Source organism: Oryx dammah, unplaced genomic scaffold (assembly GCF_014754425.2).
Source record: "Oryx dammah isolate SB20612 unplaced genomic scaffold, SCBI_Odam_1.1 HiC_scaffold_3, whole genome shotgun sequence".
In the NCBI taxonomy this organism is placed as follows: Eukaryota; Metazoa; Chordata; class Mammalia; order Artiodactyla; family Bovidae; genus Oryx; species Oryx dammah.
The window spans coordinates 34421332-34449281 of record NW_024070187.1 but is presented as its reverse complement, the minus strand read 5'-3'; the positions used below and the strand labels follow the sequence as shown (position 1 = coordinate 34449281).

General features: G+C 38.6%; 1 protein-coding gene across 6 annotated transcripts in view; it reads right to left on the bottom strand.

Annotated features, from left to right (window-relative positions):
* Positions 1 to 27950, bottom strand: part of SNCA (synuclein alpha) — a 153352-nt gene that overhangs the window by 71118 nt on the left and 54284 nt on the right. The window lies entirely within an intron of this gene.

The following is a 27950-nucleotide window of genomic DNA, read 5'->3' as shown; positions in this document are numbered from 1 at the left end:
ATATTTTTCCTCAGTATTATGCCTTCCTTTCATTCAGGAATTTAGTTAGAAATAAGATGAATAAATATGAATTAAATACTAAAATGTACCAGTACTACCAATAAGACATACAAACTAATCCTAGTATTTCAATAATACTCAATAATGGCACTTGTTTGCATCTGACACTAATTACTATAGTTCTTACTTATCAGAAGATGATTTATATCTGGTTATATTTCCTTAATTCCAGGTGTTTCCCATAAGTATAGAAAAGACTCTACTGTGACACAAATTAAAAGGCTATCATCTCACCATTTCTCTGTATTCCTTTCTCTGCAATGGGCTCCATGATTAGAACTATTTTGCTAACTAAAAAAATCACTGGGCCACCTTCTTTTAGAATTCTTTAGGCAATTGTTTTTTGTTTTTAATTAGTATATAGTATACATTTATGTTTTTGTCATATCTCCAAGTAACCAGTATTCTACATAAAGTGGTTAGGGATTTATTTATCCTCCAAATTATAAGTGTTCCAAGATTTCATCAAAGACTAATCACTGGAGACAGAAGTCTGCCAGTGTTTCCTCTCTCTTACATTCTGCTAAGACAAACACACACATCCACACACAAGGTTCCACTAATGATTATTTTTTTGGTTCCACATCAGCTCCCAATCCTAAATCACTTGTATCCACAGGGATCTCATTTGCCTGCCAGTTCCTCCTCAAGTTCCCTCCATCAGAAGTACCTCCATTTAGGATGCCCTGCCTTTCTGATACACGGCAACAGATGAGATGCTGAGACTAAGGAGAGAAAGGGCATAACTCTCATCTTCCTAGAGCAAACAACCAGCAAACTGTCCCCTATTGACGGGAAAGTGGCTTCACTTCAATATATTTTCAAGATATTTGAAAACTGGAATAGATCCTTTTCAGTTACTTTGCTTTCATCCATTACAGAAAAGACCAATTTTTAGACTGAGGCAATGAAAACTGATTTTTTTTTACTGATAATTTTTACTAGGATGGCTTTTGTGTTGAAGAGCTGACTGCAGCTTCAACTACACTTCAGCTAGAACTCTTCCTCTGTATTCATTTAGGGAACTTTGATTCCAAGACACATCAACAGTTGTGCTTCTCCTGAGCACCACTGCATTTATAGGTGGATAAATCAGAGATTATTTCCATAAATTTGATCACATTTTCTCCTTTGTGCCACTACACACTGGGACTGAAGACAGCACTGAGACGACTCAGAGGGATGGTACGGGGAGGGAAGAGGGAGGGGGGTTCAGGATGGGGAACACCTGTATCAGTTCAGTCACTCAGTTGTGTCCAACTCTTTGCAACCCCATGAATTGCAGCACGCCAGTCCTCCCTGTCCATCACCAACTCCTGGAGTTCACTCAGACTCACGCCCATCCAGTCAGTGATGCCATCCAGCCGTCTCATCCTCTGTCGTCCCCTTCTCCTCTTGCCCCCAATCCCTCCCAGCATCACAGTCTTTTCCAATGAGTCAACACTTCGTATGAGGTGGCCAAGAGTTTCAGCTTTAGCATCATTCCTTCCAAAGAAATCCCAGGGCTGATCTCCTCCAGAATGGACTGGTTGGATCTCCTTGCAGTCCAAGGGACTCTCAAGTCTTCTCCAACACCACAGTTCAAAATCATCAATTCTTCGGCACTCAGCCTTCTTCACAGTCCAACTCTCACATCCATACATGACCACTGGAAAAACCATAGCCTTGACTAGACAGACCTTAGTCAGCAAAGTAATGTCTCTGCTTTTCAATATGCTATCTAGGTTGGTCATAACTTTTCTTCCAAGGAGTAAGCGTCTTTTAATTTCATGGCTGCAGTCACCATCTGCAGTGATTTTGGAGCCCCAAAAAATAAAGTCTGACACTGTTTCCACTGTTTCCCCATCTATTTCCCATGAAGTGATGCGACCGGATGCCATGATCTTCGTTTTCTGAATGTTGAGCTTTAAGCCAACTTTTTCACTCTCCTCTTTCACTTTCATCAACAGGCTTTTTAGCTCCTCTTCACTTTCTGCCATAAGGGTGGTGTCATCTGCATATCTGAGGTTATTGATATTTCTCCTGGCAATCTTGATTCCAGCTTGTGTTTCTTCCAGTCCAGCGTTTCTCATGATGTACTCTGCATAGAAGTTAAATAAGCAGGGTGACAATATACAGCCTTGATGTACTCCTTTTCCTATTTGGAAGCAGTCTGTTGTTCCATGTCCAGTTCTAACTGTTGCTTCCTGGCCTGCATACAGATTTCTCAAGAGGCAGGTCAGGTGGTCTGGTATTCCCATGTCTCTCAGATTTTTCCACAGTTGATTGTGATCCACACAGTCAAAGGCTTTGGCATAGTCAAGAAAGCAGAAGTAGATGTTTTTCTGGAACTCTCTTGCTTTTCCATGATCCAGTGGATGTTGGCAATTTGATCTCTGGTTCCTCTGCCTTTTCTAAAACCAGCTTGAACATCTGGAAGTTCACGGTTCATGTATTGCTGAAGCCTGGCTTAGTGAATTTTGAGCATTACTTTACTAGCATGTGAGATGAGTGCAATTGTGCAGTAGTTTGAGCATTCTTTGGTATTGCCTTTCTTTGGGATTGGAATGAAAACTGACCTTTTCCAGTCCTGTGGCCACTGCTGAGTTTTCCAAATTTGCTGGCATATTGAGGGCAGCACTTTCACAGCATCATCTTTCAGGATTTGAAACAGCTCCACTGGAATTCCATCACCTCCACTAGCTTTGTTCGTAGTGATGCTGTCTAAGGCCCACTTGACTTCACATTCCAGGATGTCTGGCTCTAGATGAGTGATCACACCATCATGATTATCCAGGTCATGAAGATCTTTTTTGTACAGTTCTTCTGTGTATTCTTGCCACCTCTTCTTAATATCTTCTGCTTCTGTTAGGTCCAGACCATTTCTGTCCTTTTCGAGCCCATCTTTGCATGAAATGTTCCCTTGGTATCTCTAATTTTCTTGAAGAGATCTCTAGTCTTTCCCATTCTGTTGTTTTCCTCTATTTCTTTGCATTGATCACTGAAGAAGGCTTTCTTATCTCTTCTTGCTATTCTTTGGAACTCTGCATTCAGATGCTTATATCTTTCCTTTTCTCCTTGGTTTTTTGCTTCTCTTCTTTTCTCAGCTATTTGTAAGGCTTTCCCAGACAGCCATTTTGCTTTTTTGCATTTCTTTTCCATGGGGATGGTCTTGATCTCTGTCTCCTCTACAAGGTCACGAACCTCATTCCATAGTTCATCAGGCACTCTATCTATCAGATCTAGGCCCTTAAATCTATTTCTCATTTCCACTGTATAATCATAAGGGATTTGATTTAGGTCATACCTGAATGGTCTAGCGGTTTTCCCTACTTTCTTCAAGTTAAGTCTGAATTGGTAATAAGGAGTTCATGATCTGAGCCACAGTCAGCTCCTGGTCTTGTTTTTGTTGACTGTAGTATAGAGCTTCTCCATCTTTGGCTGCAAAGAATATAATCAATCTGATTTCGGTGCTGACCATCTGGTGATGTCCATGTGTAGAGTCTTCTCTTGTGTTGTTGGAAGAGGGTGTTTGCTATGACTGGTGCACATCCTTGGCAAAACTCTGTTAGTCTTTGCTCTGCTTCATTCCGCATTCCAAGGCCAAATTTGCCTGTTACTCCAGGTGTTTCTTGACTTCCTACTTTTGCATTTCAGTGTCCTATAATGAAAAGGACATCTTTTTTGGGTGTTAGGTCTAAAAGGTCCTGTAGGTCTTCATAGAACCGTTCAACTTCAGCTTCTTCAGCATTACTGGTTGGGGCATAGACTTGGATTACCGTGATGTTGAATGGTTTGCCTTGGAAACGAACAGAGATCATTCTGTTGTTTCTGAGATTGCATCCAAGTCCTGCATTTCGGAGTCTTTTGTTGACCATGATGGCTACAGTGGCGGATTCATGTTGATGTATGGCAAAACTGATACAATATTGTAAAGTAATTAACCTCCAATTAAAATAAATAAATTTATATTAAAAAAAAGATCCTCCAGGAGCTTCTCATCATCAGTGGGATAAAGTCAACTCTCTCTAGCAAGAGACTTAGCCCCACCCAACTTTCTTATCCCAACTCCTGCCTCTCTTCCACATGCTTCCCTGTTCTGACTGACTCACAGTCAGTAAAGACACAACATGTCTTGCCTTTTCGTGAATTTAATTTGTGCTCTTTGCTGCCCATGTCTTCGCACATTAATCCATTGATCCAGTATGCCTTTACTAACCTGTATACAGGGGCAACCGTGGTTCAGAACAAAAGGAACGTCAAAAATGCCACCCCTCATAGTCCCTTCCCGATCTTCTGATGTCAGCCGCTGCTGGATGCACAATTTCTTATGGGCTTTGATTGATTTTGTGCCAGCACTTGCCTTAAGTATGCTGTGCCTTCTTACTTTCTGCCTAGGGTTTTCTCCAGCGCCAGAGATAAGATGGAACCCTGGCAGAATTGCAGAGCTAATATTCTGGTGGCAGCTCTCAAACAATGGAGCACAGGAGCTAATGGGTAAATGTTTCTTCTTCTTGTCCTTCAGGTAGATAATTCAGGGAAGCTGTCTACATGGTTCTCAAGAGGTTGCAGAGACTGAAAGGCTCCGTTGCATCCAAAAGCATACCTTTATATTGGCTTTTTCTCCATACCTGCCACACTCTTTCCTGTTCCTTGGGATTACCATCAAAGTCAACTACTTGCATTCTCCAGTGTGTATGAGACTCTGCTTTGGAAGACTCTGACAAAGCTAAGACGAGGCCCACAACACAACCTCTTTCTGTGCTTCCAGGTCCCTGAACCTACTTCTATTACAGAACTTAGCACAGAAATTTCTTTAAGTGTGAGGTTTCCTTTATTTATCCTGAAACTCTAGTTTAATACAGTCCCTGACAAACTACAGATGTTCAGTCAATGATAATTAAATAAATGAACTCATAGTTCTCATTTATGGACTTTTTGTTAAACAGCAAATTTTAGGAAACAGACCTGTAAGACACACCTATAAGTGTTTAGAACCTAGTACTGAATGTCAACTCAAAACTGGGGAATGAAACAAAATGAAGGAAGCTGATTCACCAAAAGAAGAGACATTGGCCAAAGTCTGGAAATTAGATATACTGCCCCAGTGTAATTTCTGATAAGTTGTGACAGAGAAAGAAAAACAAGACAGGTAACTTTTCTCAGCTTTCACATCTAGAGATATTAACCTAGGGAGGGGAAAAATGTGTAGTCTGAAGAAAAAAGGGAAACAAGTGTGACTTTCACCTCCCTCAGACAGAGTCAGCCTTGCTGCAAAGCAGGCTCAAGACAGCCCTGCCAGGACATATCACTAGCATTGTAACCATTTGTTGGGGGCCAGCGTGAGGAACTCCGCCCATGGCAAAGGTCATGAGGAAGGAGGCCTGGCATACGCAAAGGCGTGATCAAGCCTCAGGAAACCCCCTGTTTCCGAGCATCTACCCCAAAACCAGAGTCTGTTTTATGCTCTCACCTACATCTCTGACTTTACGGGGGCTCTCCCCTCTAACCGTTTTTCTTGGAGAAGGAGTAAACGTGCAGCTCCAAGGCAATAAAAATTCCTGGGTGTGACAAGAATGTTTCAGCTTACGGACTCCTCTGAAGGTTATCTAGCCCACCTGTATAGGTTCGTCCGGCCACGTGTGATTGTTTACAGCCTCCAAATCTGAGAGGCACGAGATGTTTTAGACTTACTAAAGGCAAATTCTTTTGGGGAGTTAGAAATTATTAGTATAGTGAGTTGGTTAGGAATTATATTGGTGAAGGGTTTTTCATTTGTTGGGCTGATGTTTGCTGCTAAATCTCCATATTCCCTGTCCTTATAATGAATATAACTAACAATATAGGAGAAATAAGTATTAACCTTTAAGCATATAGGAGAAATAAGTATTAACCTTTAAGCATATAGGAGAAATAAGTATTAACCTTTAAGATTAATCCTGTTAACCTTGGGTTAAATAAATTCCTTTCTTGATTGTAACTCACTACACCCTCACCCTATAGGAATGCAACTTTATCTGGAGGGTGGTGCCTGGTTTAAGAAAAAACACCCTTGGAAGAAATAAGGTTTTTGGTTATCAGAAAGAAAGGATCATAGAATGTCAGCAGGTCTCACTCATGGCCAGAAGATGATGTAATATCCCTAAGACCCCCGCGTGACTCTGTATTCATCCCTATGTGTAACAAAAGGTATATAAGCAAACCCCAAAATAAAGAAATCGGATCAGTTTCCGGAAAGACTGATTCCACCATGTCGCTTCTTTCTTGCTCCCGTTTCTCTGGCTGAATTCAGCCTCTTTTCTCCACTAAATCTCCTACTACACTATCCGTTTCTAATCTCTCTCTGTATCTGTAATTAAATATGTATTTTTCCAAAGACGCCAACGCCGTCCCCACCTTCGAATTCCCTGGATCCACCGGGGCTGGACCCCGGTAACCATTGACATTTTTATTTTTGAAGATCCATCAGTTCAGTTCAGTCGCTCAGTCAGTCATGTCCGACTCTTTGCGACCCCATGAACCGCAGCACACCAGGCTTCCCTGTCCATCACCAACTGCGGGAGTCTACCCAAACCCATGTCCATTGAGTCGGTGATGCCATCCAACCATCTCATCCTCTGTCATCCCCTTCTCCTCCTGCTCTCAATCAAGATCCATAGCTACAAATAAATGGTGCTTAAAAAAAAAAAAAGTTTCAAGAAAATATCACAGGAGAGCACAGATACTGATGTTTTGCTGGGTCATGCATAGTTCCACGTCCCTTTGACCCTCTGATTGCGACAGCCAGTGTGATGGTCACTCATGGTCTCCTTATACAATATTCACCAATCCACCAATGAAAGGTTATGAGATTTCCAATAATCAGCCCAGAGTCCCTCTACTGGCATTCTGAAGGTCTGAAAGTGAATTCTGTTTGTGTGATTACACATAAAACACAAGAAAACTTTTTACTTGAAGGTAAAACTCATGCATATTCTTACAACTATGTCAGCAATTTTCTTTAAACTAATATTGCTTTTCAGATGTGAATGTGGATTCCAGTATCATGGTTAGTGTGCACAAAAGTATACCTTATCAAGGTTTGGAGAAAATATTACTAGTAATTGTATAAAAATGTGAAATTATGTGAACAGCATCATTACAAACATAGACAACAAAGTTGAAGTGTTTTTATCATCAGGTTATACTTCAAATGACCTGAAATGCTGCATATAATAAATATTTCAAAACTATTTAATAAGTTAACTTCTAAAATATTTATTGTAGCATTTCTATTTTTTATGGAAAAATAATGTATCCAGTTGTAAATTTTTCAGGGGGCTTCCCTGATGGCTCAGTGGTCAAGAATCCACCTGCCAGTGCATGAGATGTGGGTTTGATCCCTGGTCTGTGGTGTTCCCCTGGAAAAGGAAATGGCAACCCACTCCAGTATTCTTGCCTGGGAAATCTCATGGACAGAGGAGCCTGGTGGGCTATAGGCCATGGGGTCACAAAGAATCAGACATGAGTGAGTGACTGAACAACAAAATTTTCAGGTTAGGGAAATAATTTATTTATCTTAAATATTTATGAAGATAAATGGTTATGGTAAAAATTATTAAAATACAAAGCAAAAGTTCTACCCATAGTTATACACAATATTAGAGAAAAAGGACAATAAATCTTTCATCTAGAATTCCGGGAGGAAGTAGAACTCTCTTGATTTCCTGCCGTAGGTTTGCAATGGAGTTTAGAGGCAAGGGAAAAGGCTAGACTCTTTTGTCAAACTGAGTCTATGAAAAAGGTTGTGAAGATTTATATTTTTTAAAGTTCTTGGCTGAAATGATAAATCGCTAACATTTTATTCGTCAAAAAGCAAGTATTAGCCCTTATTAGCTCAAATATTCAAATTTTCACTCACTCCTAACAAACAATTCCACACTTAGTCATTCTTCACACACACACCCTCTTTCTCTCACCCTTCTCACACCAAAATTATTAACTTTTTCCTCTGTTATCACATTTGCAATCTGGTTCAGACCTTCAGTGACCTCTCATCTATACTTGTGCTTAAATTTCTTAATTGGAATTCCTATCTCTAATCTCTTATTTCCATATGTGTCATGAGAGTTTTCTTTCTAAAATCAAATGTGATTTCACCACACCTCTGTTGAAAAATGGTCAATATGTCCATATTGCTACCAAGTAGAGTTCAAATTCACATCATACAAAGAGTCATCCACCACACGGCGCATGCCACTTCCCAGCTTCACTTCTTAGTATCTATCCCTTTCTGAGTTCTCAGCAAGGCGCTGAAGACACAAAAGTGATTGCAATAGCCATTGCTCTCAGTGAGCTCACAGTCTGATTGGGGAGATAGACAGTCAGACCACTATAAAAACAGTCTGGCTAGGGCAAGGCCAGGAATGTGCAAATGGGAGCAAAGAGAAAGGATATCTAATAAGCCAGAATGGGAGGAGGAGAGGGTTCAGGAGGACTTCCTGCAGGAGGCAGTGCCTGTGTGAAATAGTGAAGCAAAGAGAAGGCTAGGTAAGGGGAGAAAGAGGCACAGGAGAGCAGCACAATGGCACCAAGGGAGGAAAAGCCTGGTTACACACAGTTTGGCGCTGCTGATGTTCAAACCCTTCTGTGAAGCTTTTCACTATCTTCTCATTCAGAGTTCAACTCTTGACTCTCAGTGTTCTCACCTCCCTTTATACTAACATCCACTGCTGTATCTATCACATTCTTTCTAATACTTCGACTGACATGCCATGACCATCGTTTGTCTTTCTCCCTCAAACCCACAGTGTGACTCACACAAGTATTCTGTGCATACAGAGGCTGCATAACACTGGGTGGTTCAGTGGGGCTGGAAATTTAAAATCTCCTATTGTGGACTCACAGAGAAACGGGGAGAGACAGTCCCTGTTGTTAAGAAGCACATGCTCATAAATTATCCCTTTTGAATATTATGTCAAATCTTGAAAATTTTAGAAATTAGAGCCTAAAAGACTAAATTCAAGAAACATTACCCCAGAACTTAATATTTGGGGTCTCAAACTATTGTGAGATTGGTTATAATAAAAAAACGGATGACCCTTCCCTCTTGTTTTTGAAACCGCTGTAATTTCTGAACCCACTGATTTCCCAGGACGTGCATCTATGTCTCAGTTTCCAGAACCAGCCTGACTTAAAGCCCTAGACACTTAAGCAACTTCAAAAGCCTACCTACAACATCTCTATAATGGACCTCTCACCTATTTCTATGTCTACAACGTGTCCTTAATTCCCTTCTCTTTGGAGTCAGACCTGAAAAACATTAGACGCCACGTCACCTTCCTGTGAGGCTCATCATGGAAATGCCTGGGAACTGATCACTAGGCATCTACCTTTTGATCTAAGTCTCCCGTCAGATTTGTCTATTAACGAGCTGATGGTATCCGCCTGGCTCACAGAATCATCTCCCTGCCTTGCGTGCTCCACAGTACACGTATAAACCGATCACCCCCTGCATGACATACGTGGCCTTGTCCCAAGAGGGTGCTTTCAGGCCTACGTTCCAGAGGTGCAGCTCCCCTGCCTGAGGTGCCTCAACTTGTACACTTAGGATCCTGCCTTGAATTCTGCTGCTCGGTGCCAGGCACCTGTGCCCCCTCATTAGGCTGGGCCCCTGCCATGTTCCTGCGGAAACAGAAAGTGAAGTCGCTCAGTCGTGTCTGACTCTTTGCGACCCGTGGACTGTAGCCCACCAAGCTCCTCCGTCCATGGGATTCTCCAGGCAAGAATACTGGAGTGGGCTGCCATTGCCTTCTCCAGGGGAAACAGAAACCCACTCCTTAATGGCCACCCAGGATGCCTGTCAGTACTATCATGGCCCTCTCTCCCTGGCTCACCCACACACTCCCTGTGTGTAGTGGTGGTGGTGGTGGTGGTTTCCACTGGATTCCTGAGGAAAATCTCTCATGGATCTCATCTACATGGTTACCTGCCTTTTGGTAAAACCCCAGTGTAGACCTGTGGTGCCACTGAGCTTTCTCACCAGTTCTACACATCTTAGATAATACTTCTTTTTGCTGCCTGTTAGGAGATGTATATCCTTAGCCCATATCTGAATACAAAGATAGTGAATAAGGAGTGAAAGTCGCTCAGGCAAGTCTGACTCTTTGCTACCCTATGGACTGTAGCCTGCCAGGCTCCTCTGTCAGTGGAATTCTTCAGGCAAGAACACTGCAGTGGATAGCTGTTCCCTCCTCCAAGGGATTTTCCTGACCCAAGAATTGAACTGGAGTCTCCTGCATTGCAGGCAGATTCAAAGATCACAAAGGTTTAAATATGACACAAACTCTAAATAGAGTTTTTAGAAAACATGTGAATGTACAGAATATATGTGGTCATGACCTCAACCCATAAGCAAAAATTTCACTCATCATTTATAATGATGACCTTAAGAAACACTACACCAGCTTATCATTTTATAAAAGTCTATCAATAAGTGACATGCAAATCATTTTTCAGAAGTCTACATCCATATTAGAAAATAGGGAAAATACTTTTCAAAAATTATTAGGCATGGGCCATTGTTAGCAATCTTTTTATCTTAAAGAAATTATCTTTTAAGCATTTGATGGCCAGTTAGAAATATAAATAAGCACTCCAAAATCTTGAGATTCCAGGTGAATCTATTAGGGCGTTCAAATTATCATTCCTACCTGTAACTTCTCCCTTCCGTGCATTCTGTGCATTGCCATGAGTTTTATTATTTGAAAGCTTCAATGTTATCATGTTATTTCTTTCATCAAAAATTTTCAAGGACTTCCCTGGTGGTACAGTGGATAAGAAACCCCCTGCCAATGCAGGGGACATGGGTTAGATCCCAGGTCTGGGAAGATTCCACATGCTGCAGAGCAACGAAGCCTATGTGTCATGACTACTGAGCCCACATGCCTAAAGCCTTTGTCCTAAAACAAGAGAAACCACTGCAATGAGAAGCCTGTGCACCACAACGAAGAGTAGCTCTCCCACATGGCAACTAGAGAAAGTCTGTGTGCAGCAACCAAGACCCAGTGCAGCCAAAACTAAATAAATAGTTTAAAAAATTTCAAGGATCTGATTAAATTTCCCTATTGTATGTAGATCCCAGAAAATCAACCCCTAGCTGTAACTATTTATTCTTCTCCAGAATTATTGTTTATAATACTCATACAACTCTTTATTTATGAATGTGCTGATTTTATTGTTTGATTATTAAATAACTAAAATATTAGTCATAGTAAGTGATTTTAAAAATTCATTCATTCATCTCCCCTTATCAATTAGTCTATAAACTGAAGGGCTGTTGAGTAGAGGCCCAAATGACTGCAGAATTCAATTATATTTCTTTATATAGAGCCTCACATAGAGGGCCTCCTTTAAGCACTTATATGTCAAACAAAATCAACAGCAAATCAGTTGATTGCCTCATCAACTGGCTGAAGTTTGGAACAAGACCTGCATAAACAAAATATTGTAGGAAAAAGTGTGAAATATCTTTCACTAACTTGAAAAAAGGCAACTGAAAGTCATGAAGTTCCCTAGTTTATACTCTCATTAAGTCAAAGCCTATTAGACTCATAGCTTCATATCAGGTATCACTCTGACACAAGGGGAGAGCATCTCTAAGCCTGACTGCCTGCATTACCACAGAAACTGTAGTCACAAGAGAGGTATACATCTCAGTACCATTCAACATCATTCATTGAAAAGCAAGTTATGTACCAGTGAGTGCAGAATCCTCTTTATAGCTCACATTTAATGTTAAACAAGAGGCCAGCTTCTTTTACTCTCAGTTAAATGGCTCTATAGTAAGACAATAGGGGCTTCTCTGGTGACTCAGTGTTAAAGAGAACCCACCTGTCAATGCTGAGACTGGGTTTGACCCCTGGGTCAGGAAGATCCCCTGGAGAAGGAAGGGGCAACCCAGTATTCTTGCCTGGGAAATTCCATGAACAGAGATGCCTGATAGGATCACAGTCTATGGGATTGCGGAATTAGACATGAATTAGTGACTAAACAACAAAATAGTAAGAAGATGGTGCAGCATTTTACCTAATGCCATTAGCATCCCACTTTCCTTTACAATTATACACTGGCCTTAGATTTTTTTTTTAAAATCCTTCATACTTTGTTGCTAAAAAAGCCCATAAAAGGAAAAAAAAAATTCCTAACATTTATTTTATAAACTTAATTCTCAAAGGAGAGATAGTGAAATACCTGACTTTTGCTAGGTTTCTTTCAGATATATGCCTTTTATAAACACTGAGAACTAGTCAACTTGAGTAGTAAAATGTTATTTGGTTCCTTTCTCAATCTCAGAGGATTTCATTTGAAGTTTGTCATTAAAAAATATGATGTAGAAGGTATTACTTTTACAGTTTTCTTTAAATATGGTGAAATTATTTAAGTAATGTGAGAATGAGTACGATCTAGGAAAAAAAGTCTTTAGATTTGAGACTTTTAGATGGTTAATAATCATAACAGCAAAGAACATCTCCAAGGTGAATGACCTACATGCTGAACTTGTTTCAATTTTTAAAAGCCACTACCAATTGAAAATATCCTGCTTTAGTTCAATCTGTTTTAGCTGAACCAACAGAAGCCATTTTAAAAGATTTCTTTAAACCTTTAGAACAGTACCCTTGCTGCCGGCCTCTCTGGAACAATAGCAGGATTCTGCGTGACTGGTCCTTTGTGAATACAAGGTGCATGCATATGGACATGGTGGTTTCTGCATGCTAGGAGGGCATGTTCTGACATACTAACATCTTAAGTACAAAGTTTTCTAGAATTATTTCATTTCTTAGAACTCCAAGCCTAATTCTAATCACCCTTGGACAAACTGGTCCCTCCAGCAATGGTTAAATTATTATTTACCTGCTAACCAAAGGCCACATTAAGGTCCATTCATATGATATTGGAAGACTGAGGTAAGACAAAAAATTAAGCTTATTCCAGTTGTCAACAAAACGATAAGAAAGATTTTTAAGAATAGTAGTTCCAGGTTTCAGTTATTTGATACATTTCACAAAGGAACAGGAAAGAAAAAAAGACTGTATCTACAATGTAATTTAAAGGTTTACTCTCCTGCTTATATATATATTTTTTATATGATGCCTTGAGAAAATACACATTTCCTCCTATTCTTTATGTACATACTTTTGGTGTATCAAACACTTTTACTTGAGATACGCAATCTCATATCACTACCTGCAACTATTGTTCTTATGATCAAGTGAATGGGCCACTGTCAATCGAACCAAAAAAATCGGTTTCATATCCAATTTTAGGATCTATAAGTATGGCTTCTGAATGGAAGAAAAGATATCTTCTTGAGTCTACATTTAAGCATAGTTAAAGTTACATTATGAGAAAAGCGTTATCATTTTTCATCCACTTATGGTACAAAAATAAGATTTAAACATTTTATCTCTAGCTTTAATATCTACCTTTACAAACATTTTAAAATATTTCTTTTGAAGAAGAATTATATACTTGCATTCAAACTCAAAAGTCTAATAAGTAAATGGAAGTTTAGGAAACATACTTTTAACTGTGGGTTTATAAACTATATGAAGAGATCTTTATTTATAATGATAGGCTTTTTTCCAGGATAAATGTCTTAATGTAGCTTTCCTTCCTTTTTTTTTTAATGTTGACTTTCAGTATGGGGTTGGGATAATAAAAACTAATTGATATGAGGTTTGTATTTTTCAATGTCTGTGTTTGAAACACTTTGTAAATTTGACATAGACAGTACTATAGTTTATGGTCTATGATTTATTATAATCTTTCAGGTCAGAGTTACTTTCATAAGTGAAGAAACAAAATTCCCAAGAGAATAATCTGCAGTAGAGAAATAACTTTAAACAATAAGAAATGTGAAGTACAACAAAGAGACCATGGTCAAGGCTAGATATACTGAAAAAGGAAGAAAAAGAAAAAATATGCAATGGCTTCACCCCAAATTCCTCCATGACTCAATGATAAAATTAAATCTAAGGGCAACTTAATAGTAGTCAGTAATTATAAGGTGAAATAACAAATGAATAGGTTAGAGATGGATGGATGTCTGGTGACCCTTGGCCATCTTGCATGAGAAGTCCAAACCTGTTAGACAAATTCCATGTGATATACTTCTTCCACCTGTGAATAAATTGCCTCAATCATAGGCATTACGACAACACGGGATGGAACACTTAGATTGCTATAATAAGGGGAGGGAAAAGGCTTGAAAGTTGTTGTTGATGAAAAATTTTGTACACTTGATAATGTGTAGCATTTCTAACAGTCAACATAGAAGTCCTGCCTTGGAGAGAAACATTTACATTGCATGTTGTCACTATCAATCATCTTTCAGTAAAAGAAGACAAAAAGTGAAAGTGAAGTCGCTCAGTTATGTCCAACTCTTTGCAAACCCATGGACTGTAGCCCACCAGGCTCCTCTGTCCATGGAATTCTCCAGGCAAGAATAGTGCAATGGGTAGCCACTCCCTTCTCCAGGAAATCTTCTCAGGCAGACTCTTGACTGTCTGAGCCACCAAGGAAGCCCACAAAAGGAGAGAGGATGATAATTTTTTTTAAGTTCTTTCTAAGATGTGTTGGAAATGGGGAACAGAGGAATTGTATCTCCACTGCTTGAAAACATGAACCATCAAGGAAAGGACATCAACAGCAAGAAGGGTCTTCATAACTTTTGAAACAAAGAAGCCTTAGTAATAAAACTATAGCACTAGGGAAAGCAATAGTAATTTAGTGCCCATTCTACTACCTTCCAGTTTTATGACCTTGGCCAAGTCACTTGAGTAGTCTGGGTCTAAAAATAAATCTGAAGATGAGGGCCTATAATGGTCCATCCCAATGCTAAATCTGGTGATCCTGAGTCCACAGTTACATCTCAAAATTTTCCTGGCATTTCAGAAGCTTCCCAAGGCTATCAAATTTAGTATATGTTTATAAAAATTTCATGGTAGTAGTTTTTAAACATAACACCACCACGTGTGTAAAGAGATGTCTTCATTAAAATTTCTCTTAAGTGGTTCCTTCCCAAGGTAGTGGGCTGCTCAGGTGGCTCAGTAGTAAAGAATTCACCTGCCTACAAAGGAGACACAGTTTGATCCCTGGATCAGGAAGATCCCTTGGAGAAGGGAATGCAACCCACTCCAGTATTCTTGCCTGGAGAATCCCATGGACAGAGGAGCTTGGCAGGCTACAGTCTTCCGGGTCGCAAAGAGTCAGACACAACTACACAACTAACTGCTCCCAAGGTAGTGGAGGCTGAAAAAATCTTAGAAACTCATTTAGAATTGTTGATCATTCTACCTGACTACTAAATTTCAGGATCCAATAATTTTCCTTTTAAAATAACAAAATATTTTACTTTAAATATCTGAAGTATTATTAAATAATTTTCATCTATATGCATAAATTCACCTTAAAGTAACTCTTTTTTTAGAAATACAGAATGAGACTATTAACCAATATTTATCCAGCAATGTTTACTCTTCTAAGAGTGTGGGAAAGGAATGTGAAGGTCTAGCAACATAAAAGAGATTGATCGCACATATTATGTAATACAGATTTGGAAGACGGGGTGGCAAAATTTTATTATTACAGAAACAAGCTGTTCTTTAGGAGCAAGAACATTGAATTTTCTGGTTTTCTCCTTCCAGTCCCACTATGCTTCTGGCATCACATAACTGCTGCCAATCAATTTTATCCAGAAGGTGGGATAAAATGCCAAATTATATTTTTTGCAATATTTCAGGGATTCTGCTGTTTTTTTTTTTCTTTTCCCTCTTTAAAACTGTACCACATGAGCTAGATTTATTTTGAAATCTCCATGAAAAACAAGTCAGGTTTTATGAAATTGGCCCCTTTTAGAGTTAAATGTTTTTGAAGATGCTTCATATAATTCCATTTGTTCATGTTATTATTTTTAATCTTGTGTATAAATCTGTACTCTAAAAAGAGCTTCAAAATTTCACCATGCTCTGACATTACTATAGAAATATTATATTATTGAAAGATAGAGGTTAATATATTAATAAATGTCTTATTAATCGTAAGAAATGTTAGAGAAAAAATATAATCTAAAATTGATATTAAAGATCACTCAATAAAGTTGACCATTTTATCAAAAATGAATGATAATAAAAATATATAGCATTTTACCACTTGTTAAATACATAAGCATAAACACATATGTTTTCATTTATTCTCACAACTACTGCTCTAGATGAGTAATATTACCCTCCTATAACACATAAAATTTAGGGATGATAAATGACACAATTAAGTCAGAGAGCTCTCAAACTATGTGATGATTATCATTCCTAGAGGATCAGCTACTTCAATTGATATCGAAAGATATATTCAGTTATAAAACTCTTAGTGATCTCATATGTGTTTGTTCAGGAAATTGCTGCAAAAGCAAGGTGAATACATTAAAAATAAAAAGTATTAAATATAATACAATTATTGTACATCAGAGATTTTCTCAATATTTTTAGCAGCACATATGCATCTTCAACATTTACTTCTCCAATCCTTCCTAAGGAATTGGTGACAATATAAACAACAGTTTAAACTTAAGGATATTCATCATAACATTATTTATAATACATAAAATTAAGCTGAATTGTGTTATTTTATTCACAAGTAAGTTGAGACATGTGATTTGCTCACAGACACAGCAGTAGTTAGGGACCAATTTGGGACTCAGCTGCATGTTAACTATCTCTTGATACAGAACTCTAACAGGACATTATACTGCAGAATCTATGGTTTTCCCAGTTGTTTGTTGGATATGGGTACGGATTTATGTATAATTGTGATTAAAATTATTAGTCTTTTAAAAGAAAGGGGAGGAAAAATAGATTATAGCTAGTAAATTATTATGCTGCTACATGTATCAAATGCTAGATAATACACTTCATATTAAATATATTGTCAAGGTAGAAAAAAAACATACTGTAACACAATAAAGCTTATATACGACAAGCCTACAGCTAACATCATACTCAGTGGTGAAAAGCTGAGGCTTTTCCACTAAGGTTGGGAGAAAGACATGTATGCTCACTCTCATCACTTCTATTCAACATAGTATAGAAATCCTAGCCAGAGTGAGAACAGCATATGTATTTGTTATAAAAGGTGATGACCTAGCTGAAAGGGTGTCTGACCTCCAAAATGCATCCAGTAATAAAAATATAAGGAGCATTATAATAAGAGTGCATAAGGCTATCTAAGAGTCGAAAAGGACTGACTCATTGGAAAAGATACTGAAGCTGGCACAGATTGAAGGCAGGAGGAGAAGGGGGCAACAGAGAATAAGATGGTTGGATAGCATCACCAACTCGATGGACACGAGTTTGAGCAAGCTTTGGAGTTCGGGAGGGACAGGGAAGCCTGGTGTGCTGCAGTCCGTGGGGATGCAAAGAGTTGGACACAACACAGAGACTGGACTGAACTGAACTGAAGCATATCTACAACACAGATGGGTTCGTGGAATTTTGCCCATGTCTGCACTCCTAGCTGGATCGATCTTAATAGCCAATTCAGTTCAAAATGGTCAACATGATTAGTTGATTGCATAAAATGTAGAACTAGTGTTACTAACATGTTCTGTTCTGGTCACGGCTATAAAAAAGTTTCTACTCCCTGAATGTTAGCACGTATGCTGCTGCTGCTGCTGCTAAGTCACTTCAGTCATGTCCAACTCTGTGTGACCCCATAGACGTCAGCCCACCAGTCTCCCCCGTCCCTGGGATTCTCTAGGCAAGAACAATGGAGTGGGTTGCCATTTCCTTCCCCAATGCATGAAAGTGAAAAGTGAAAGTGAAGTCGCTTAGTCGTGTCCAACTCTTAGCGACCCCATGGACTGCAGCCTACTAGGCTCCTCTGTCCATGGGATTTTCCAGGCAAGAGTACTGGAGTAGGGTGCCATTGCCTTCTCCCGTTAGCATGATGTTTTGGATTTGGGAGTTAATAATTATAGTAAATATCTAGTTTGTAACAAATATAGAATTTTGAGACTAAAAAAACTAAGAACTGATATTTACTATAATTATTAACTCCCAAATCCAAAACATCATCTGCCTCTTCCTGACATAATATTCAGGATAACTTTTAACCATCCAACAGAAATTAATTACTAAAATGGTACTCATGAATATTAATTTTTCTTAAGTGACACAAGCCTTATGTATGATATTACACATATTCATCCTTTGTGAGCTCGTTGACACAAATGATTATGTCCCTTCACAAAATTTCTGAATCTTCATTACTTAGATCAGTTCCAACCAAAGAGAAGGTGTACAATATATGTTTGTTGAAGTGAAAAAAAATCTCCTTCTAGTTAGCATGTATCTACAAACAATGCTTAAAAATAGGTTATATCAGAGTTTCCTAGCTATCCACCAAAATCTGTTTTCTCTCATTCTCAGCACAGGTGGACTATATTTTATTGATACATTTTCCAGTCTACCTTGAATTAGTAGTGGTCAGCATCCAATTAAGGGAGACAGGAAATAATGCATGCTAATTCAAACTGGGAATGGATATGTCCCTTAGACAATGATGAGGCTGCAAAATGGAAGGAGTCTGAATCCCTTAATCACTCTTTGGAGGAAACTCATTTAGCAGCCCAACATATCCATGTGAATGACAAATAGCCATTTATTATCTTTGAGTAATTTTATAGAAATGCAGTTTATGGTATTAAATACATATATGTTTAGTAGATATTTACTGAATAAATTAATTCATTTTTGCAGTTTGATTTTTTAAAACAACTCAAAATACACTCAAACAAATCAATCCAAGTCTGTGTCCTAACCACTAATGCCAAAGAAGCTGAAGTTGAACCATTCTATGAAGACCTACAAGACCTTCTAGAACTAACATCCAAAAAAAGATGTCATTTTCATCATAGAGGACTGGAATGCAAAAGTAGGAAGTCAACAGATACCTGGAGTAACAAGCAAATTTGGCCTTGTAGTACAAAATGAAGAAAGCACTGGTCACGGCAAACACCCTCTTCCAATAACACAAGAGAAGACTCTACACATGGACATCTCCAGATGGTCAATACTGAAATCAGACTGATTATACTCTGCAGCTGAAGATGGAGAAACTCTATACAGTCAGCAAAAACAACACTGGGAGCTGACTGTGGCTCAGATCATGAAATTATTACCAAAGTCAGATTTAAATTGAAGAAAGTAGGGAAAACCACTCGGAGAAGGCAATGGCACCCCACTCCAGTACTCTTGCCTGGAAAATCCCATGGACGGAGGAGCCTGGTGGGCTGCAGTCCATGGGATTGTGGACACGACTGAGCGACTTCACTTTCACTTTCATGCATTGGAGAAGGAAATGGCAACCCACTCCAGTGTTCTTGCCTGGAGAATCCCAGGGATGGGAGAGCCTGGTGGGCTGCCATCTATGGGGTCTCACAGAGTCAGACATGACTGAAGCAACTTAGCAGCAGCAGCAGCAGGGAAAACCACTACACCATTCAGGTATGACTTAAATCAAATCCCTTACAATTATACAGTGGAAGTGAGAAATAGATTCAAGGGACTAGATCTGATAGACAGAATGCCTAAAAAGCTATGGACAGAGGTTCATAACATTTTACAGGAGGCACTAATGAAAACCATCCCCAAGAAAAAGAAATGGAAAAAGGCAAAATGGTTATCTGAGGAGGCCTTACAAATAGCTGAGAAAAGAAGAGAAGGAAAAGGTAAAGGATAAAAGGAAAGATATGTCCATCTGAATGCAGAGTTCCAGAGAATAGCAGGAGAGGTAAGAAACCCTTCCTAACTGAGCAATGCAAAGAAATAGAGGAAAACAATAGAATGAGAAAGACTAGAGATCTCTTCAAGAAAATTACAGATACCAAGGAAACATCTGTTGCAAAGATGGGCACAATAAAGGACAGAAATGGTATGGACCTAGAAGAAGAAATTACTTCTCCAGGGGAACTGTCCAACCCAGGAATTGAACCCAGGTCTCCCACATTGCAGGCAGATGCTTCACCAACTGAGCTCTGTGGGAAGTGCCAAGAATACACAGAAGTATACAGAAAAGATCTTCACAACCCAGATAACCATGATGGTGTGATCACTCACCTAGAGCCAGACATCCAGAAGCTGAAGTCCAGTGGGTATTAGGAAGCATCACTATGAACAAAGTTAGTGGAGGTGATGGAATTCCAGCTGAGCTATTTCAAATTCTAATAGATGATGCTGTTAAAGTGTTGCACTCAATATGCCACCAAGTTTGGAAAACACAGCAGTGGCCATAGGATTGGAAAAAGTCACTTTTCATTCCAATCCTGAAGAATGGCAATGCTAAAGAATGTTCAAACTACCGCACAATTGCACTCATTTCACATGCTAGCAAAGTAATGATCAAAATCTTCCAAGCTGGGCTTCAACAGTATATGAGCTCAGAACATTCAGATAGACAAGCTGGATTCAGAAAAGGCAGATGAACCAGAGATCAAATTGTCAACAATTACTGGATCATGGAAAAAACAGGAGAATTCCAGAAAAAAGTCTACCTCTGCTTCACTGAGTATGATAAAGTCTTTGATTGTGTAGATCACAGTTAAAGAGATGGGAATACCAGACCACCTTACCTGCCTTCTATGAAATATATATACAGGTCAAGAAGCAACAGGTAGACCTAGTCATGGAACAACAGACTGGTTCCAAACTGGGAAAGGAATAGGTCAAGGCTGTATATTGTTACCCTGCTTATTTATCTTATATGCAGAGTACATCATGTGAAATGCCAGGCTGGATGAAGCACAAGCTGGAATCAAGATTGCTGGGAGAAATATCAATAACCTCAGATATGCAGATACCACCACCCTTATGGCAGAAAAAGAAGAGGAACTAAGGATTCTCTTGATGAAGGTTCACCTTCATTAGAGGAGAGTGAAAGAGCTCACTTAAAAGTCAACATTCAAAAGACAAAGATCATGGCATCTGGTTCCATCACTTCATGGCATCCAGTTCCATCACTTCATGGCATACAGATGGGGAAACAATGGAAACAGTGACAGACTTCATTTTCTGGTGGACGGTGTCCAAAATCAATGGATGGTGACTGCAGCCATGAAATTAAAACATGCTTGCTCCTTCAAAGAAAAGCAATGACAAACCTAGATAGCATATTAAAAATACAGAGACATTATTTTGCTGACAAAGGTCCATATTGTCAAAGCTATGGTTTTTCCAGTAGTCCTGTATGGATGTGTTAGCTGGACAATAAAAAATGGTTGATCTCCAAAGAACAGATGCCTTCAAACTGTGGTGCTGGAGAAGACTCTTGAGAGTCCCTTGGACAGCAAGATCAAATTTGTCAATTCTAAAGGAAATCAACCCTGAATATTCATTGCAAGGACTGATGCTGAAGCTATAATATGTTGGCCACCTGACACAAAGAGCTGACTCATTAGAAAAGACCCTGACAAAGATTGAGGGCAGGAGGAGAAGGGGATAATACAAGATGAGATGGTTTGTTGTCATCAATGATTCAACGGAGATGAGATTGAGCAAGCTCCAGGAGATGGTGAAGTACTTGGAAGCCTGGTGTGCTGCAGTCCATGGGGTTGCAAAGAGTTGTACAGGACTGAGTGACTGATCTGACTGAAACCTACAGAAAAGTGTTAATAACTGTACTAGAAATCCCAATACCCCTATTATCCAGAACCCCTAATTACTAGCATTTTTCCCTCAGTTGCTCTCTCTGCCCACATGTTTGAGTGCGTGTAATTTTTTTCCCTGGCCTGGTGGTATATTAACCTTAACAATACTCCAATGTGTACTTCCCCAAAACAAAAGGATTCTCCTACACTGACACAATAAAATTCAGAATCAGGAAGTTAACTGTGATATGACACTAACAACCAAAGCAAAATACATGAATTTATTATATATTTATTGTTCATTCAATCATTTGTTCAGTATGAGAAATATAATCATTCTGGCTACGTGTTTCCCCCATCATCTTAGGACCCGTTGGCTCCTCTCCCACTTTCTTTGTGGGCACACTGCATTTAACTTCTGCTGGGCAACCCCTTCCTGCAGACTTGCTCAGACATCTGGCACCTAAGTTAGCATGTCTCCATGCCAAAAGGGAAGGGAATTGAGGAAAGAAAAGAAAAATGAGAAGAGCAAGAAAAGAATTTCTAATTAAAGCTACCTGAAAGGAAATGTTAGCAAATGACATTTTTGAAAGTCAGTAGAGAAAATTTCTGGGGACTGCCTAATGTGGACATTTATATGTCTCTCAAAACTCTATCTGAATTGAAAGGAAGAGTTGAAAGGGCTGAGAAATCAGAGTTGGCTGCCTGGACTTACAATTCTTTTTAATGACCAGCATCTTTTTGCTGCCTCTCTAAATAACAGGGTTTGGCACACAAAGATGAACACTTCACTCAGCTTGAAATCTCAATCTTTCTTCTCTTGTTTCCTTAATTGTAAAATATCTTTCTGGGCATGAGACAGTTTAAAAGTAGCATGAGAACACTGAACATTCTTTTTTTTTAATTTTTATTTTTACTTTATTTTACTTTACAATACTGTATTGGTTTTGCCATACATTGACATGAATCCACCATGGGTGTACATGAGTTCCCAAACATGAACCCCCCTCCCACCTCCCACCCCCATATCATCTCTCTGGATCATCCCCGTGCACCAGCCCCAAGCATCCTGTATCCTGCATCAAACATTGACTGGCGATTCGTTTCTTACATGATAGTATACATGTTTCAATGCCATTCTCCCAAATCATCCCACCCTCTCCCTCTCCCACAGAGTCCAAAAGACTGTTCTATACATCTGTGTCCCTTTGCTGTCTCACATACAGGGTTATCGTTACCATCTTTCTAAATTCCATATATATGTGTTAGTATACTGTATTGGTATACTGTATTGGTATACAATATTGGTATTGTATTTTTCTTTCTGGCTTACTTCACTCTGTATAATAGGCTCCAGTTTCATCCATCTCATTAGAACTGATTCAAATGTATTCTTTTTAATGGCTGAGTAATACTCCATTGTGTATATGTACCACTGCTTTCTTATCCATTCATCTGCTGATGGACATCTAGGTTGTTTCCATGTCCTGGCTATTATAAACAGTGCTGCGATGAACATTGGGGTACATGTGTCTCTTTCTATTCTGGTTTCCTCGGTGTGTATGCCCAGCAGTGGGATTGCTGGGTCATAAGGCAGTTCTATTTGCAATTTTTTAAGGAATCTCCACACTGTTTTCCATAGTGGCTGTACTAGTTTGCATTCCCACCAAGAGTGCAAGAGGGTTCCCTTTTCTCCACATCCTCTCCAGCATTTATTGCTTGCAGACTTTTGGATCGCAGACATTCTGACTGGTGTGAAGTGGTATCTCATTGTGGTCTTGATTTGCATTTCTCTAATAATGAGTGATGTTGAGCATCTTTTCATGTGTTTGTTACCATCCGTATGTCTTCTTTGGAGAAATGTCTATTTAGTTCTTTGGCCCATTTTTTGATTGGGTCGTTTATTTTTCTGGAATTGAGCTGCATAAGTTGCTTGTATATTTTTGAGATTAGTTGTTTGTCAGTTGCTTCATTTGCTATTATTTTCTCCCATTCAGAAGGCTGTCTTTTCACCTTGCTTATAGTTTCCTTTGTTGTGCAGAAGCTTTTAATTTTAATTAGATCCCATTTGTTTATTTTTGCTTTTATTTCCAGAATTCTGGGAGGTGGATCATAGAGGATCCTGCTGTGATTTATGTCGGAGAGTGTTATGCCTATGTTCTTCTCTAGGAGTTTTATAGTTTCTGGTCTTACGTTTAGATCTTTAATCCATTTTGAGTTTATTTTTGTGTGTGGTGTTAGAAAGTGATCTAGTTTCATTCTTTTACAAGTGGTTGACCAGTTTTCCCAGCACCACTTGTTAAAGAGATTGTCTTTTCTCCATTGTATATTCTTGCCTCCTTTGTCAAAGATAAGGTGTCCATAGGTGTGTGGATTTATCTCTGGGCTTTCTATTTTGTTCCATTGATCTATATTTCTGTCTTTGTGCCAGTACCATACTGTCTTGATGACTGTGGCTTTGTAGTAGAGCCTGAAGTCAGGCAGGTTGATTCCTCCAGTTCCATTCTTCTTTCTCAAGATTGCTTTGGCTATTAGAGGTTTTTTGTATTTACATACAAATGTTGAAATTATTTGTTCTAGTTCTGTGAAAAATACCGCTGGTAGCTTGATAGGGATTGCACTGAATCTGAAGATTGCTTTGGGTAGTATACTCATTTTCACTATATTGATTCTTCCGATCCATGAACATGGTATATTTCTCCATCTATTAGTGTCCTCTTTGATTTCTTTCATCAGTGTTCTATAGTTTTCTATATATAGGTCTTTAGTTTCTTTAGGTAGATATATTCCTAAGTATTTTATTCTTTTTGTTGCAATGGTGAATGGAATTGTTTCCTTAATTTCTTTTTCTACTTTCTCACTATTAGTGTATAGGAATGCAAGGGATTTCTGTGTGTTGATTTTATATCCTGCAACTTTACATGAATGCTTTACCTTTACAGAATGCTATTTACCTTTAAAATCTATGTGTAAGCCAGCATCAGCATATTCATTGATTAGCTCTAGTAATTTTCTGGTGGAGTCTTTAGGGTTTTCTATGTAGAGGATCATGTCATCTGCAAACAGTGAGAGTTTTACTTCTTCTTTTCCAATTTGGATTCCTCTTATTTCTTTTTCTGCTCTGATTGCTGTGGCCAAAACTTCCAGAACTATGTTGAATAGTAGCGGTGAAAGTGGGCACCCTTGTCTTGTTCCTGACTTGAGGGGAAATGCTTTCAATTTTTCACCATTGAGGATAATGTTTGCTGTGGGTTTGTCATATATAGCTTTTATTATGTTGAGGTATGTTCCTTCTATTCCTGCTTCTGGAGAGTTTTTTTTATCATAAATGGATGTTGAATTTTGTCAAAGGCCTTCTCTGCATCTATTGAGATAATCATATGGCTTTTATTTTTCAATTTGTTAATGTGGTGAATTACATTTATTGATTTGCAGATATTGAAGAATCCTTGCATCCTTGGGATAAAGCAATAATCACCCAAGTCCAAGAAACCCAGAGAGTTCCAAATAGGATAAACCCAAGGTGAAACACCCCAAGTCACATATTAATCAAATTAACAAAGATCAAACACAAAGAACAAATATTAAAAGCAGCAAGGGAAAAACAACAAATAACATACAAGGGGATTCCCATAAGGATAACAGCTGATCTTTCAATGAACATTCTTTTCAATGGTCCAGTAGCATAACTCGGATGACCAACGAGACCCTAATTACATGGGCCCATTTTTTTTTTTTTACCTTTTCATTGTCTTTGTTACAAATCAGAATGCTATTTACCTTTAAAATCTATGTGTAAGCCAGCATGATTTTTTTGGTCAAAACAAAACTTTCTGAAATCTAGCTACAGAACAGAAGAGGTTTATAGGAGGTGTATAGTTCACATTCAGAAACATTTTGCCTCATAGATGTTTTAGTAAATGCTTCATTTCTGTGTAGGATGTATAAGGTTCATGCTAGAAACATGCTCCCTTCCTTGATTATTCATAATAGATGCAAAAAATTCTCACAAATGAAAAAAGAGCTGACAGGGCAGTATACTATTCAAGATGCAACAATAATTTTGATTTTATATAACAATTTCATATGTATTCATTATACTGAATAATCCTGTAAAAATCTCCTAATATACTACATTTAGAATTTTATCAAGTACTTTGACACAGTAACAAAAATGTAAAAGTTGTCTTCAGTATCTGTAATATTATTACCAAACTAGGCTTAAAAGAACTAATGCATGTAAGGATAAATAAGTCATAAAACAAATTATGACAACGATTTCAACAGGAAGAGAACACTGTTACCCAGGGCACTATCTCCTCAATTATGAATGTGTTTCTTCCAAAAATGTGTTTTCAAATTACTTTCTGGAACAAAGACCTTATTTCCAACACAGGAATCACATGAAGGGTGTTTTAGATCCCAAGGCAAATCCAAAACAGTGTCTCTTATTCATGATGTCATGAGACTAGAAAACAGTATTATTGGTACTACTATGTAACCAAGAAAACCAAAAGTTTATTTTCAAGACCCACGTTTCTCTATTAGCTCCAGTTTTTCTAGTTCTCAGTAGTAAGGTTTTCTAATTTTCAAAAGGAAGATAAATCCCAACATTCCAGGCAGTAGTGGGGGTCTAGGCAGCAGAGGGTAAAAGAAGAGATGCTGCAGATAGGGACTGAGTCTGCATGAGCAGTCATGATCAGTACATGTGATCTAGTTCTTTGCTGCCTAAATCTTTGTGCCCTAGGTCTTCAGCAGAAACTAGCAGAGAGAGGCTGGCCCACATCTTTGGTAACAAGTGATGGTCAAAGAAAACTGAGAAGAAGCATAGGAAATGAATAAGGTCACTGAAAAGGTGGAAGGATAATGCCAGCAGTAGCCTCTGTGGGTAACTGAATCCCCACCTCAGGAAAATCACCCCATTCATGAATACATGAACACAAACACACACACACAAATACACAATCAGCAGGTATCAATTTAATATCCTAAATAGAATCCTGCAAGCTAGTTCAAAATGCTAGTTTCTATTCAATATTTTTAACTGCCCTAATTCAGCATTTTCTGCCGTGCTCTCTGCTATCAGTGAGAAAGACTTACATTCTACATATTTAATTGATGCGTTGGTATCTAACCCCAATTAAAGACTTTGTGCTAAGTAATATTTGTGGTCTTGTCTCACCTTTCTCAGGGGACATACAGACATAATTGAGACAGCTCAGTAAGTCATATGGAAAAATCTCTTAGAAAATAAAGGTCAAAGATTAAGCAGGATAGTCATTGAATTAATTTGTCTTCCTAAGAGGAGTTACTCCACAGGTCAACACTAAAGTCATTGATGGATAAGTTTCTCATCCTATTCTCCGTGTGTGAGAAAAACAAGTTGCTGATTTCCTCTGGTGGCCATTTTCTTGTCTCAGAAGAATATATTCATAAATTCTGCACAGCTGTGATTTAGTAGTGTGACAAAAATGAAGAATGTGTTTCCCTTTCCACAAAGAAACCAAAGTACAAATCTTATCCCTTGATCACCCTCCCCCATCATCACCACTCAGCCAGGTGAAGGGTTCTTTTAACCCAACAATTTGCAAAGGTAATGACATACTGCTGCCTCAAAGTCATGCTGACCAAAATTTTCAAGCTTTGTGTAAATATACCTACTACTGAACTGCTGGCTTTTATGTTATATGGCAATGATTCCTAGAGATAAAAGTGTCTTGCAAACAAGTAATTTTGACCTGCATGGTAAGTGCTCTTCGATCGTAACTGACTCTTTGCAATCCTGTGGACTGTCATCCGCCAGGCTCCTCTCTCCATGGAATTCTCCAGGCAAGAATACCAGAGTGGGTTGCCATGCCCTCTTCCAGGGATCTTCCCAACCGACCCAGGGGTCAAATCTGTGTCTCTTACATCTCCTGCATAGGCAGGTGGGCTCTCTACCACTAGCGCCACCTGGGAGCCCAAATTTTGACCTATCCTCAGATACAAATACTGATCCCTCCAAATTCTTTCAGAGAATTAAAAAGAGCTCAAAATAGAAAAGGGCTTTCCAACTTAACAAAATCAAATCTTTCAACTTGTACTAATAATATCACAAAAATTTCTCATCTTTGGATGGTTTGTATTGTATTGTTGACACATCTTGAAGAGAAATAAAGAAATAGAATCTAATCATTATGTTTAATTCCAGAATGCTTTTTTTTTTAATGATTTTAAAATGAGTGCTTCTGAT